This window comes from Strix uralensis, chromosome 8, assembly GCF_047716275.1.
Source record: "Strix uralensis isolate ZFMK-TIS-50842 chromosome 8, bStrUra1, whole genome shotgun sequence".
Taxonomy (NCBI): domain Eukaryota; kingdom Metazoa; phylum Chordata; class Aves; order Strigiformes; family Strigidae; genus Strix; species Strix uralensis.
In genome coordinates this window covers 33019009-33033824 of record NC_133979.1, presented here as the reverse complement: position 1 = coordinate 33033824, position 14816 = coordinate 33019009, and the positions used below count along the sequence as shown (strand labels likewise).

Here is a 14816-nt window from a genome sequence, read left to right as displayed (position 1 = left end):
TGAGGCATGAGAGATGTCTAGAAATGGGGGCCCAATCCTTGACACTACCACCCACCTGCTTTTTGCTAGAGGTGTCTCTGCTTCACAGCCTGTAAAGTGCAGAACTGTCCCAAATACCGCTTTTACCCATACTCGTACACTAACGCTACTCACTCCAAGAGCGCTTAAAATTTTTTCCCTAACGCTGCAATTCCCATGCTCCGTGTGCATCTCCTCCAGGCCTTTAGCTGAAAGCACACAGCAACATCTCCTGGAACTGGGTGGCTATTGCAAGTTCAGTTGTCAAAGTGCTGTCCTTAAATCCCGATCAATGTGCTCAATTCGAGAGACTCCAGGTGGATGGTGCAGAGGTAGCGTGTGTCCAGCACATCTCTCACCTTTGTGAGGAGGAGGAAGGCACCAGCTATTGGAAAGTGTCTGTTCTTTATTCAGATGTCCCTCAGGAAAGTTTATCACACCTAATGAGGCAGACCACCATGTTAGGTGATGCATTTAGAGAGAAACCAGGGAGAGAGAACTGGACTGGTGATACCACACCAAAGCAGGCAGGAGGGATTCACCCCACCAACAAGTGTGTGAGCTGCCAAATATCTGAATTTAATTACCAAGGAGCTGGTCTCCTGTAAAAAAAAGCAACTGAGGATGGGGACCATGGGTATCCTTGGAACAAGAAGCACTAAAAGAGGTCCTCTGCTCAGAAATAAGGCAAACTGCTGTCCTTACTGCCCTTTATAAGAGCAGATAGCACTGGAGAAGGAGGCAAATGCAGAAGGGCACCGAGTGCCACCTCTGATGAGACAGCAGCAGCAAGGTTGGGTAGGATTTGTCTCTCAGCTGCATCTTCACTGTTTCCAGTGGCTGCACGTCACGGTACACCACCTTGGTACACACAAGCTCTTGGGGCAGAGCCAAACTGGACGGCAGCCCAAGCCCACCTGCAGGCTCCCTCCCTTCTCCTTCCTACAGAAAAAAAGGTGGAAAATACTGCAAGGGAACAGTTGCTCACATGGCTTAGAGGAAACTGGAAGTCCCAGTTGTCATGAGAGACCCACATATTAAAGTGGAGGACAATGGGTGAGGAACGTGGGGCACTCTGAGGACTCTGGCTTAGGAAGAAGGATTTTTCCATTTGTGCAGTGCATCTGTCATTTTGCAATGTCTCCTGTTGTCATGGAAAACATCTTTTTTCCCCTGTCATGGCTGGTCAGTGCCTGACACAAGCTAAAGACTTTGTTTGCTTGCTTCATGGTGTGGCTTCTCCCATCATACATTGGTCACTGGTGATTGTATGTGCAGTAAACGGTCCAGCTAACCCACTGACAAGCCTCACTCTTTCCCCACCCTGACCTTATCAGAGAAGCTGAGTTGGCTGTGACAGCTCTTATTGAAGATGCATATATTTTAAAAAAAAATCACCAGAAACTGGAGATTTCCCCCATTGAATTAGATCAGCACTCCTCATGCTCTAATATCCTTTCAGCTGCAATGACTAGGATGAGGTATCTCCAAACTAAAGGTGCCTAGTGGCAGCACCTATGGGCAATAAGTACAGAAGTTTCCACCAATCCCAAATTAATTGGGGGATAAACAAATTCCTGAGGCAGGAGTTGACAAATCTTTACACCACCTTTGCCATTCAGAGTTTTGTTGGACAGCTTGGCCAACCTAGGCATGAGAGGGACAGCAGGTGGCCTTTCATGAGACCACAGGCTGAGGTGGTTCAGGTGGCCAATCCAACGGGGTTTTTTTGTGAATGTGTGGCAAAGTTGGTGTTCAGGCTGTGATGGTGTGATGATGGGATTCATCATGCTGTGAAAGAGCAAGTCTTTCTTCCTATGTTGTGTCTGAAGGATGGGAAAAATCATCATTGCTATCTACCTTTCTGGAGTCTTCTCTTTTTTTTTTTTTTTTTTTCTCCTTCAAATAGAAAGAAAGGCAACAAAACCAAAATGCTATTAGTGGAGACTTTTATTTTGCTTTTCTGCTGAAATTCCAATACATGTCATCAGAAAGGCATCGACCCAGCCCAGATTAAACAACTCAAAGCTCCTTGACCAAGATTTCACAGCTTGAGTTTCTTGCTGCTTCTGTGCCTGCTGTGCCCTGGGCAGGGGAAGGGAAGGGCTATGTCTTATTTAAACATAGCTGTGCCTTTTTTTGGAGAGGGAGATCTTTCCCCGTGTTCTAACAATTAACCAACAGGATCACACTGCAGAAAAAAATAAGAACCGGGAAAGGGAGAGTGAGGATGGATGTGAATGTAGATTTCTCGTCTGGTGCCATACAAAGGCACTGCTTGTACTACAGCAAGCCCAGGAGCATTAGCAGCCAAATTATTTGTTTAATTTTAACTGCTGTCTTCGTCGCAGCTTGACTTGCTAATTAGTATTTTAAGTGCTTGTAAAATAGTTTGGACGTATTCCTTCAGCTTTCACACACGTCTCTATCGCTATTGCTATTCCTTCCTCTTGCCCTGTGCCATCACCTAAGTAACATCGTTTCTGCTTCCAGATGGGTTGAATTCTCTAAAGCAGGAGGAAAACACAATCTTCTTTGCTTATTCATGCACGGGGAACACTTATTTGCATGAGAAGAGATCAGTCTGTGGAGCAGCACTCCCTAAAGGCTGGGGAGAAGGGAACCTATGCTCACAGGCAGGGAATAATGAGACACAAATGTACATAAGCTGAATTTTTTGTTCTGCAGCTACCCTGGGTTTTTATACCCCATTTGCATCATTCAAACTGCTCTGCAGAGCTGATATGCGGAAATCGTGGGCTGGGAACACCACTGGCAATCTTGGCTGGATTTCACCGGGCAATTGCCTTGGTGACGTACGCTGCAATTGATACGATGCAGAGGAGGATGTCCTAAATGACTGGATTCAAAAAATAGGCATGGATTTCTGAATGAACACAGAGGCTGGTGTGTTGTCATGTGGCAGGCTGCTAAGTCTGGTACAGCAGTAACGCTGGCAGTCATGGACAAAGGTACAGCAATGTGGGGGGGAACCTGTTGGACCTGAACATTAGCCCAGGAATTTGTTGAATGGCCTCCGCAAGCAGATGAACTTTAAATTACACTGACAGGGAACCTGAAGAGATTATTTTTTTTGCAAGCAGTATCTGGCAGTTGTACAAAGAACCAAAAAGCCTTTATTTCACAGCTGTCCTTTTAGTTTTTTGAATGTACCTTTCTCTAAGTATGCAGATAGTAACTATTAAAAACCATTTTCAGCTGTGGCGGTTTTCAAAGCACAGTCACTCCAGTTGCTATTTATGAACGATGTTTGGGAGGTTCTGCAAATGGAAGAACAAATACATTTTTGTATGTGCACAATTCTGGATATTTAGCACACAGAGGCACTTCCCAAACGTTTTGTGAGAACAAAAAGCCCTTTCCCTGGCTGTTTACAGATGACTTGCAAAGAATAAGTGAGAGATTCGAGCATGGCTGAACCAAGCAGCTGCCGAGAATTCAAATAAATGCTCTCAAACCCTGCTTTTTCCACAAGCTCCACTTTGGAAGATGCAGAAACGAGACATGTCACAGGCTAATGCTGTCCATCAAAGCAGTGGTGAGAAGGAAACCTTGTCTCATTTCCATTCTCTCGACTTGCTCTTTGGAAGTTGATTCTTTAAGCGTTATCATTGGTGAAAGCTTTTTAGTGTTTAGTTTCCAGCCATGATCTCATGGGCTTTGATGAGCTTTTCTGTGCTGAAAGGAGCTTGTGCGAACAATGAAATGAAATGAAGATGATCGCTTGCATCTGTGTGCCGTGTGCACTGGGATGTGTTAATCCATATGATGAATAATGCACATATCAGCACCTTTGGTTTCCCAGCATTGATTTTCATTTCTTGCGTATCCTCAGTGGGGCAAAGTCTGACTTTTTCAAGGCTCTCCAAATGTGTCTTCTGTAGTGATAAAGTACTGCAATGAAGAACACAGGATTTCTTCCAAAGCCAGGCTGGCCCCAAGTCCCTGCGTTACCAACGTCTGCATCCAAAAGAGCTGAAAACAAAGTCACCTGCAAGGTGTCCTGTACAGCACCTGTCATCAGAGCTAATAAGATAATGCACCCATTAGGCTATTTGAGGCCATAAAAAGAGGTTTTAAATCACAGAAACTTTATGCTTCAATGTAAGCAGTGGGTTTTTTAAGTTTGTTTTACTTTTCCTTGTTTGTTCATGAATTGGGAATCTCTCACATCCTATTCAGAAGCTGTTTGGGATATTTCTTTCTTTGTAGGTGGGGTTACTGAGCCCACAGGAATATTTGGCTCAGACTTTACAGCAGGCAAACTGAGTACTCAAATGCTATTTAAAACAAAACAAAATCAAAGTAAAAATGCACCCTTCTCATGGAGGTGTTTCTGCACAGCTGGTGTAGCATGTGCGGAAGACCTCAGTGATGCTACAAAGTTTTTACAGGGCTTGTTAGACTTGACCTACCTCTCTGTTGTGTTTTCAACTTGTGGAGAGAAGCTCCTTCAAACTCACACTAACACTGGTGTAGAGATGGCTTCCTGGTTCTGAAATATAGTTTTGGCCTGCTCTAGGCTTCAGCTTTGCTAGAGTGGCATCCTGAAGGGAGGGTGAATCAATAGTGACTGCTTTCTTTAACACATACTTGTGCATCAGTCCCTAACGTAAAATAAATATCTTCGCTGTCAGATGTAAGACAGCATTTAATTTTTTCACTGTAGCTTGCTCTGGGGTGTCAGAGTTCCCACTGAAATGTCCACTAGAGAATAAAGAAAGGACAAGTGGTGGTTGTACTCTACTGCCTTGACATAACAAGGGAGTGGAATAATGAAAATCTTAAATTTGTATCCTTACTGTAAGAGGCATTTTTTAAAACAATTTGATTCACTCTACATCAGCTCCTAGCTTCACCCATTTATTTCTTAGGATACAGAAGTTTACTGAATTTGGTCCAACCTGCTGTCACTTGGGTGGGAATGGGTGCCACATCAGTCTCTGGCCTGCATAGGACAAGGACATCTTAGGGGCAGATCCAAAGCAGGAGTTGCTCTGCCCTTCGTGGATGGCTTTGGAAATGTGTCTCTTTCTTTGGTCCCCAGGCACAGTAAATAACCAAGAAGTAGGATTTTATGAGAACCCTCAGAAGCCTGCGAAAAGGTAAGCCCCTTTCTAGACTGAAAGGTCAAGTGGTGGTGAAATAGCCCTGGGGACAGGCTCATCAGGCCAACTTCAGCTTGCTTGTGGGTGGAATTAACTGGGCTGTGGGTACACAAAACCTTTCTCATTGGTTGCATTCAGTTTGTGGACTTCTCTGTAACTTGGTACAAGCAAAAGGAAGATTTCTGACCTGAAAATATTCTAGGGTTCTTGTCCATTTTCTTGGAGCAAACCCAGTTTGTTCTACTGTCTCCAGCGAGTCTGTGCTCCCATACACAGCAGTTTGTGTCTACTGCCTACACGTGGTCACGACCGTAATCAGACTTCTTCAGGAAGTTGTGCACATATTCAGTGTGTGGTTTTTGAGCTGACAGAGGATGTCTGGGCTAGACTGAACTGAAACCTGCTCACATGGCGTACATGGATGTCATCCATTCTTTGTATCAAAAGACTGATGGCAAAAGTGCATAATAATGAATTAATAGAGACCTAGGGGGACTCAGAAGTCAACTGTTTGACAGCAGTGGTCTGCTTGCCTGTTTTTCTGACAGTTTCCCTGTCAGGCCTTATTACACAGTCACTTCCAAGTTCGAGCGATGACAAAATGGATTAAGATATCCAAGCTAGACGATGTTGAAAACAAACATCTTTCATCTGCTAAGTATCCCCTTTTGGAGCCATTCCCATCCTGATGGCTGCAAGGGCCTGTTAGAGGCCACACAGTTTCTGCTGCTTCCTTCTGCAAAAGGACCGACATCCAGTAATGGCATCCCAGAACTGAGACAGGTACGTGCCAGTTTGAGCTCTTCTGCTGGGATTGTCATCCCCCCTGGGTTTCTGCTCATGACCTTGCAGCCCACAAGCTGTACAGCTGGAGATAAGCAGCTTGGAAGTGCTCTAGGGCTCACGTATTCCCAACCATGAAGACATGAATAACTCATAATGCACTGCAGTGCATTAATCAGCAATGGATGTAGAGGCTGTTGGAGTCAGAGGGAAGGTGCTCTATGGGCTTGAAATACTGTCGGATTGCTTCTATGATCCCTCTGCAGTCAATAGGATTTGGCTTGTTATCCTATTAGATTTTTCTTATATTTGTCTCAGGTGAACCCTAAAAAAATTGGTTTTAGATGCGGAGAACATTGATTTTGACATATGAAAATGTAGTCTTGGTAAACAGTCACGTTCAGTGGCAGCACTGTGGATTTGTAATAATATCTGAGCAGATCCACTGTATGTGTCAGCGGTGTCTCTCAGCCCTGCCATTTTTATGGTTTTGGGGGTAAAACTTTGCAAGACACCCCAGAGAAAGCTAGGTTTAAGGAGAAGAATACTGAGGAGTGTTGGCAACCATATATTCACCGTGAAAATCAAGGAATTCCCATCTTGCTCAGCTGTGCAAGCCCGCCTGGCCAACCTAGCCTGTTTTGCTGTAACCTTATCTCCACGCTGAACCTGTCTTTCCTTCCCACCTCCATTAGGCTTCAAGAAGATGATCTACTAGGTCGTTGTTGCATTGCCCCTTCCACAATGTTGGCTGCAAAGGTGTCAGTGCCCAGCAGCCTCTCTTGCTGTCCAGTACCATCTTGTTCTTTTAGTCTTTTGCATTTATATGTGCTTTTCATCTGGGATTGCCATTTCTTCTGTCCAAACAGGTTCAAATTAGGACCTTGGTTGAGCACCTAAGAGGTGTATGTCAATAGAAAGAGTAACCCTGCAAGCATTCATGTTTACTCCCTGCAAAATACAGTTTGGAGAGTCACGATTGGTCCGTAGCATCTCAGCATGCAAAACAATTAATGGCACAACTGCCAATGAGCTTCACCTTTGGTGACATGTTGTCTCTCCTAACCCAGCCCTGGTTTGCAGACCAGTTTTGCCCAAGATTTATACTCAAGGGGTTGCAAACAAAGAGCGGGGACCCTCATCTCGTTCCCTCTGTGCAGGTGGTGTTTTTGAAGTGATCGTAATTAAACAAGGAAGCCTGCAGTCTGCCGGAGAGCACATTTGCCTGAAGGGTTGTATCAGCACAACTGAAGAGGGAGGGAGGGAGGGAAGGAGGGAGGGAAGGACCAGCACGATCTACATCTGCTGATGCTTCATCAGGTAGAGGTTTCCCCACCCCAAGCTGGTGTATTGACTAGATTAGTCATGCTGGAACTTGAATTAGTTCATGGCCAATCAGCTTCTGTTACTAAACACAACCGTAAATGCAGATGAATACCCAAACTCACCTACACAGTCCAAAGATGAGACACCAGTTAGAAGACAAGTTTGTCTAAAATGAGATCGATTGTCAGTTGAGATGTCATCCCTGTGTTTGCTGGCCTTTCCCTGTTGAGAAGTGGACTAAATCAGCTCATTCGCAACAGCTTACATCTGCACTAATACCATGGGCACACTCTCCATCCTCCACAAAGTACCCCAAGCAAATGAAGCTTAGACACTCACCCACAGCAATTCAGTGTAGCTCAGCAAGAAGTTGGCACCCCCAGGTCTGTGGATAGAGAACGGGAGCACGAGGCCGTAAGTGCATTCCTGTTTGTTAACACAAACCCTCTGCTGACCATCGCCACGTCTCGTGTTTCTGCTGTGACCTGACGTGTATTTGCAGGCTCGTGAGCTACCACACGAGTAATTTGCTGCAGGTTGCTCAGGATGTTTCTGATACCCAGCTCTGTACGTGTGATGCCGGAGTATCCCTGTGTACTGGCAGCCGTTGGGGTGAAAATGCTGTGCTGATGAAAGGGCTGGATTTGACTCTTGTCTCAAGGTCTCACGTCCTCCCCCACTGCTGGTGCAGATATGCCAATACCGTGTTGTAAAGACAAAGTCATCCAGACAATGTCTAACACTTGCTGGTGATAATGCTTCTCGATACTGCTATCCACAGTGCCTCAGCTGGGATCGAACATCGTGGAAGATGCATTTCAACGCACTTGAACAATCAGCCTTGTTCCAGCACTGACAGTAATAGTTATTTTTCTAGACAGAATTGACATTATAAATGAGTTGTTGGTTAATTTGCTGCTTTCTTAACATCATTGATCCTATAGCTATGTCCTTAAGCAGCAGTGCCTGAATATAAACTACCCAGCAGTAAAATTACAGCTCCATTTGGATGCAGAGCACAGCCTTCTTATCGCCAGACTTTCAATCCCGTCAAGAGTTTCAGGGTTACTCATGCAAAAATAGCTTGTCTGCCTGAGTGAGCGTACGAGGGCTGTGGATCGTATGCAGAAGCGTAAGTGCTCGCCATCATGAGCTGGGGAACAGGTTAGGAAAATCTGTCTTTTCAGAGCTGTACAAACCTATCTCACAGGGAACTGCCTCTGGAGCTCAGAGCAATGCAAATAAGGCCAAGCATTAGCCCCATCCCACCAGCAGCGCTGGCTTGGCTCGGTCAGACCCCCACCCTACTCCAGTGAGACAGAGCCAAAAGATGTACAGATTTGCTGCTTTTGATAAAGTCACCCAGCAAATTTACAGCTAGTTTAGCATTTTGAGGAGGACATTAAAATAGTGCAAGTTTTAACGCTTGTAGTAGCAGGGCCATGCAGGTGATCCATGAAGATGCTGATTTTCAGCTCAATGTGTTTCACTCTCTCTTTAAAAGGCTTCGCTCTAAAATTTGCACAGCTATATTTGATTTTACCTGCTGTCTTTCCCATCCCAGCTTTATGGAAATGTGGCCTGTCCCTACGCAGGCATTGTAGGGAGCTACTCTTGGCAAAGCTTCTGGGCAAAAAACTAAGGAAAGTGGGTAAAAAGTGCAAGAATATCCCTCACAGGGGGAGCAGCCAGGCAAAAACCAGGGAGCATGGATAGTAAAACTGAACGGTGAGAAACAAGCCAAGAGCCTGTGTCGTGAAGCTGGTAAGGCAGATAGCATAGCTATAACATTGCAATGTTTTCTCCCTTAAAGAGTTTGCCGTGCTCTCCAAGCGACAGCATAAAGACATTTTCTCATCTTACTGTGCCAAGTTACAAGTGGAGGTTAAGAAGATTATTAAACTTGGCCACTCGTGTCCACTCGAGGAATAAAAAAATCTTTAAAAGCAAATTCCTGTAAGTAGGACAGTCCAACTTCTATTGTTTCCCAGGGACTTGGTTAAATAAATGCTCTTCTCTGGGTGAAAGAATGATGTTTACAGTAAAATCTGTCAGCCAGAAATCACTTCCAGTGGGCAAGCCACTGAGTGGCCATTGAGAAACACCCCAGATATTCTCGTATACTTTTTTTTTGCGTATTAAAAGTCTGTTTTTGATATAAATAACCCCCTCTCTCATCTATACCTGTGTGTTTTTATGCACTCCCACACACAGATATATATACGATTATAGGACTATTTATTCCTAAAACTTAAAGCAGCTTTTAAATCATGTGATGAGGTGTAAACACTCATCTCACAGGCTCATACCCATGGTTGAAATATCAGGTCTGCTCCCACTGGCGTGGATGCAAATACTGAAATGCACCTGGCTTGGAGCTGGCACAGGACCTATCAGATGGCAAGTGAGGGAGGTATAGATCTTGGTCCTATACATTTCCAAATCACTCTAGCTAAGCCATGTTTCCTTTGGAGCTGAGAAGTGGGAGAATAAGATTTCTACTCCAAAGGTACGTGCCCAGAGCACCAGGCCTTCAATTATGCAGAGAACTGGAGCCAGCTTCCTCCTGCCTTTTCAGATAAGTGGTTTCACCAAGAGATTACAGTGAGCAGAATTTGGCACCTGGCTCCATTGGCACGAAGGGGCTTTTTTTTTTGCCCACGCAGACTCCTGCCATGGAAATTTTTGCTTATCCAAGGATCCACCCAAGTGGATCCAGTTGCCATGTCAGCAGATTAGTGCCTACAAAAGACCAGCAACCCTGGCCAGAAATTTAGCATCTCCCAAAGTCTGTGAGCTGGATGCTTATTTGTCCTCTTCATCCCACGTGGGAAAACTTGGCTCAAGGCCCATTTTGTTCCAGTCCCTCTGTCTTCGGGAGCTGTAAAGGCAGCTGGTAAGCCCTCCTCCTCCTGAGCTGGGTGTCACTGGAGGGTGTTTTACTGAAGAACAAACTGGTTATGTGTGTGTGAGTGATACCTGGGCCACGGCAAATTGCAGAAACCATCAGAAATTCAGCAGGCTCTCTAATACCAACTTGGCAGCCTCAGAATAACTTTCACTGTCTGATAATTAGACAAAAATACAGCCTTGTTTTCCTCCTTTGCAATCCTGTAGTGGCTGGTTGTAGCAGGGCAGCTGGTAATCAAGGCAAGGGGACCTTACCCAGGGAGAAGCAGGACAGGGCTGCCTCCAGACATGGGCAGCTACCACTCTTGAACAGTTTCATATCCAGAGGGCTGAACATAGCTGAGATCAGACATATAAAAAGTGCCTTTTAAGTTCCTATGGATACAGTGAATCGCTGCACTCGCATGAAATGTGCAGAATATGTCTTTGGACACTGGGAGAAGCAAACCCTAGTAGTAAAAACTTGGGTGGAGGCTTTGGAAATTGCCTCGGTGTTGGGTTAATGCTGCTAATTGAAGTGAACGCTAAAGTTAATACAGACTTCAAGGGGAGCGGTTACCCCAAGGGTAAATCTTGAAGATAACTAGGATACTTTCTCTATATTTCAGTGTTTACAAGGAGGAAAGACTTCATAGCTGTGTATTTACTGTGACTGTTCGGGAGGGAGAGTGACATCTGAAGAAACATATGCAGGCTTTCTTCTCCAAAGAGAAAATTGGATCGAGACAAAAATGACCTAAATAAACATTGGAAGATCATAGGAAACTATTCCTTGGAGGCAGAGAGGAAGAATATATACATGTAGATAAGGGCTGTGTGCGAAAGTTGAGTATTGTTCTTTGGGGAATTTCAGTACATCAAAGGAGCCTGATATCAGTCCTGGAATAACATCAGAAGAAACATTGTCTGAGGAGAAGTGGAGGGGGTGAAAGAAATTTATCTGGGCAGGGGAAGGTACAATGGACTCTCCAGCGTTAAATACTGAGGTGGTTTCTGGCTTTTTCATGTTTTGCACACTGGGCTCAAGAGAGCACGACTTCTCTCTGCTCAGACACTTGTGAGCGATGGAGAGCTGGACGAGTAGACTTTATGGCGAGGCCAGGAAATTTGACAACAATTTATTGGGTCTTTAAGGGCTCAATTTTCTATTACAAGCATAGACTAAGGTATATATGCTTGTATTTGCTCTATCCCATATTGGAACACCATGTACACCATGTGTACACCACAGGCACTGATCTCAGAGTGCAATTGAAAAGGATATCATAACATGTCAGTTTGGGGGCAGAATTTAGGGTTTATTGCAAAGAAGAAAGGAAAATCCAGGGCAGAATTTGCTTGCTCCTCCCCACCTCCATTTTTTACTGCAGGTAAACCAGATTACAAGAGGGAACATGCAGCTTCTGAAATTATTGCAAACCATCAATGAACTGCTGAAAGCTGGTGATCCACTTATGGCTGAATTGTGGCAGAAACAGGACGGCATCCTGACCAATCTGCCAGTCGTCACGAGCACATTCCCGTGTGAAAATAGTGTAAGAACTAAATATGGCTTCAAGACAGTGCTGGGTTAAATATATCATCTTCAGAGGCACCAGTGTGCTTTCTATGTGAATGAATTTACGCTGAAAGTTACAAAGAGCGAATTAGCTTTTAAAAATAGACTGGTGCGCCTGAATTCAGCTTGGTTGCTTCTCCCCTTTGGCTTGGCTGGATGCTAATGGCGCGTCAGGCGGTGGCTTGTTCATGTGTGCTGGCCCCATCAGTCCAAGAGGGCTTGGAATAATTGCTGAGCTGTATTTTTAGCTTCAGGTTCCTCCAGTTCTCATGCCTGAGCCTGACAGCACCACTCTGTTCGCATACTTTGGGTGAGTCACTCAGTCGTACCAGCTGAATTACCCTGCTGTGGGCCAGCAGTTTGGCTTCAAAAAAATGGAGGCAGTGAGCAAAATCTGTCCTGCATGGAATTTTCTTTCTTCATGGCAATAAAACTCCCCACTAAATTCTGTCCACTCCCTGATATGCTGTGATATCCTTTTCAGTTTTGGTCTGAGGTCAGCACACACTGATGTACATCCTCTTCAGATATTCAGAAAAAAACAAAGTTCTTGAACGGCAAGTAGGTTTGGGTGGTCCGAATTGTTTGGATGGCCTTTTTTTTGTGCAACTTGCAGCTCCTGCTTGGCCAACCCAAGTCACTGATCATCTATCTAAAAATCTTCATCTCTTTCTTCAATTCCATCCCTTACTCTGTCATAGTTAATATTTAGGAATATTTAGGAATATTTAGGAATACCTCTGACTGCGGGGGAAAGCTGTCCTAACCTAGTAGACCAGGTTCAGCCCTGAGATGCTTTCAGGTAGCTGCTGCCTGTTGAACACTGAGAAAGGGAAAATCAGGCTTACTGTGGGCACTAAGTACCAATTACAGGCTCTCCTGGATACTCTACTTATCTGGCCAGAGCCTGTTGACCGCAAGTTCAAAGAGATATGAGGTTATTCTTGGGCCAAGGAGATGCTGTGCTAGAGAGAAACCCTGCAAGGACCGTGTTGGACCCCAGAAATGTATTTGTGTTTTGAACATCACTTTTCTCCTTTTCCTCTCTCAGCTTCATTTGCTGTCGCTGCTTGGGGGAGTCCCAAAGGGTCTGGGTCTGTCGGGGCATTCCCTGGTATCTCTCGCAGTGAAGCTTTCAAAAGGCTTTGCATGAGAGACGTGGAAAGAAATGGGAGATTTAGATACCTTTTACAGCCTGAAAGACCAGCCAAGCGTGTTGCAACGCTCTGCATTTCAAGGCTGTATAAGGCTGACACATAGCATGGGCATAAAACGGCTCTTCACCCTAAAGAAAACACAGTAAAACTCTGTTGCTGAAGTTACTACCTGGCCAGAAAGCTGCAAAACTGCCTTCGCTGTGAGGTGGGAAGGTGCCCAGAGGGAGGCAGGTGCCTCCACACTTCCCTGGAGGAAATTTTTCCAATCCCTCTTGATTTCATGCTGATTGTCCCAGGACCACAGTAACCAGTCGTTGTTTTTCCAGGGGACACTGCTGCCAGGGGATGGTTTTTAAGGAGTCTAAAAAATAATCCCGTGCAGCCTAAAGCTCTCGGTCCACCAAGAAAAAACACAAACAGCCATGTGAATAATTTTCATATGGATATTTTCATGCTGTATTTATTCGTTGTTGTTTCCCCATTGCCTTACTGTGCTTTTTATATACTATCTCCATGTTTATGTGTTACCTCCGTGCAACCCTACGTGGGCAGAAAGCGACTGCTGCAATGGAGCATGACCCAACCTTGAGTCCCGTAGTGCCCTGGCCCATGCAGACAGTGTCAGGCTGGGCAGCAGGAGCAGGGATGGCACTGGGGAGAATGTCGAGGAGGAGGAAAACCTTTCCACAAGTGATTGCAATGGGGAGATGTAGGCAAGGAGGAGGCAAACCTTTCCAGGTGCTATAGGGGAAGGGGGAATAGCTGTGGGATGTGCTGCAGTAAGGGAAGGGGAGTGGGCTGTGTGTCAGCATCCCGCTGGCAGAGCTGTGGGCGCAGGCCTGACCAGCACCAGCACTGGCACGGGTGCAATCATCCATGCCCACAGCAAAAATACAGCTCCTGCCTCCTGGTGCTCACACAGATCGGAGGCAGCTCAGCCTCTTTCCCGGGAAACGGCATTTACAAAAATAGAAAGCTGGAAATGCCACCACACGGCAGCTAAATATAGCCTCACCGACAGACGAGCCGCAGCGCTCGCTCCAGAAACAAAGGCAGAGAAAGGGGACACCTGGCTCCCCACCAGGGTGATGTGGGGTGGAGGGAGAGGTGGCAGAGCTGTTGACTCGGCAGGAGGCTTTGCCAGGAGGACGCTAGTTGGGAGCATGAGATGCACAAGCAAGGGATTGCTCGGAGATGAAACAGTGTGAAAAAATGAACTATGAAATGTCCCAGCTTTCCATTAAAATCACATTTTCTTCCCTAAAGCTTATGTGATGTGATTAGAAGCTCTAGGGTTTTTTCGCCAAGACCGAGGTCTGTAGTAAAATCCAAACTTTTCACTGAGTTAGACTTGGGTTTTTTGCCAGCCCTGATGCAGGGAAGCAACACCACATCCCAGAGGAAGGGTTTCTCTGGCTTCACACAGTAAATGCTGGTTGATGCTGGCAGTTGGAAGCACACCAGGATTTTCCAGGGCATTTCCCCACCTTGATTAGAGTTGTATGTTTGCCAAATGTTGATTTGGGGGCTAATTCCCCAAAGACACAAGGCGGAGGAGGGTGGATGGGATGTGACTCCCCAGAGATGCCAGTGGTGGAGCTGGGGCTGGGGCTCGGCACGTTTGCTGGCCATCAGCTGTGGTGGCTCTAAGAGCAGTGACACCTCCTCAAGCAAGGCCCACCTCAGGATTGACATCACAGGACAAGCAGGAATTTGGGTCTGTTACAGGAAGTTTTAGGATTGCAAAGCCTGGCACTAGGAGATCCCAGAATTCAGGCTGCCTGTGCATCCTGGACTTGATCTTCTTGTCATCCTAGGCTTGTGGAGAAGTGTTAAACCAGTCTTTTATTGTAGGTTTCAATACTAATTTTTTCCATTTGGTAAATGGGGAGTCACTCAATAGTCCTTCTTATGTTTCTTATCAGCATGTTACTT

At 45.5% G+C, this 14816-nt stretch overlaps 1 long non-coding RNA gene across 1 annotated transcript in view; it reads left to right on the top strand.

Annotated features, from left to right (window-relative positions):
• Positions 1 to 5205, top strand: part of LOC141946761 (uncharacterized) — a 45464-nt gene extending 40259 nt beyond the window's left edge. Inside the window, exon 5 of the long non-coding RNA XR_012629924.1 lies at positions 5087 to 5205. This is a non-coding gene — a long non-coding RNA (uncharacterized LOC141946761). The remainder of the gene's footprint in view (positions 1 to 5086) is intronic.
• Positions 5206 to 14816: the final 9611 nt, after the last annotated feature.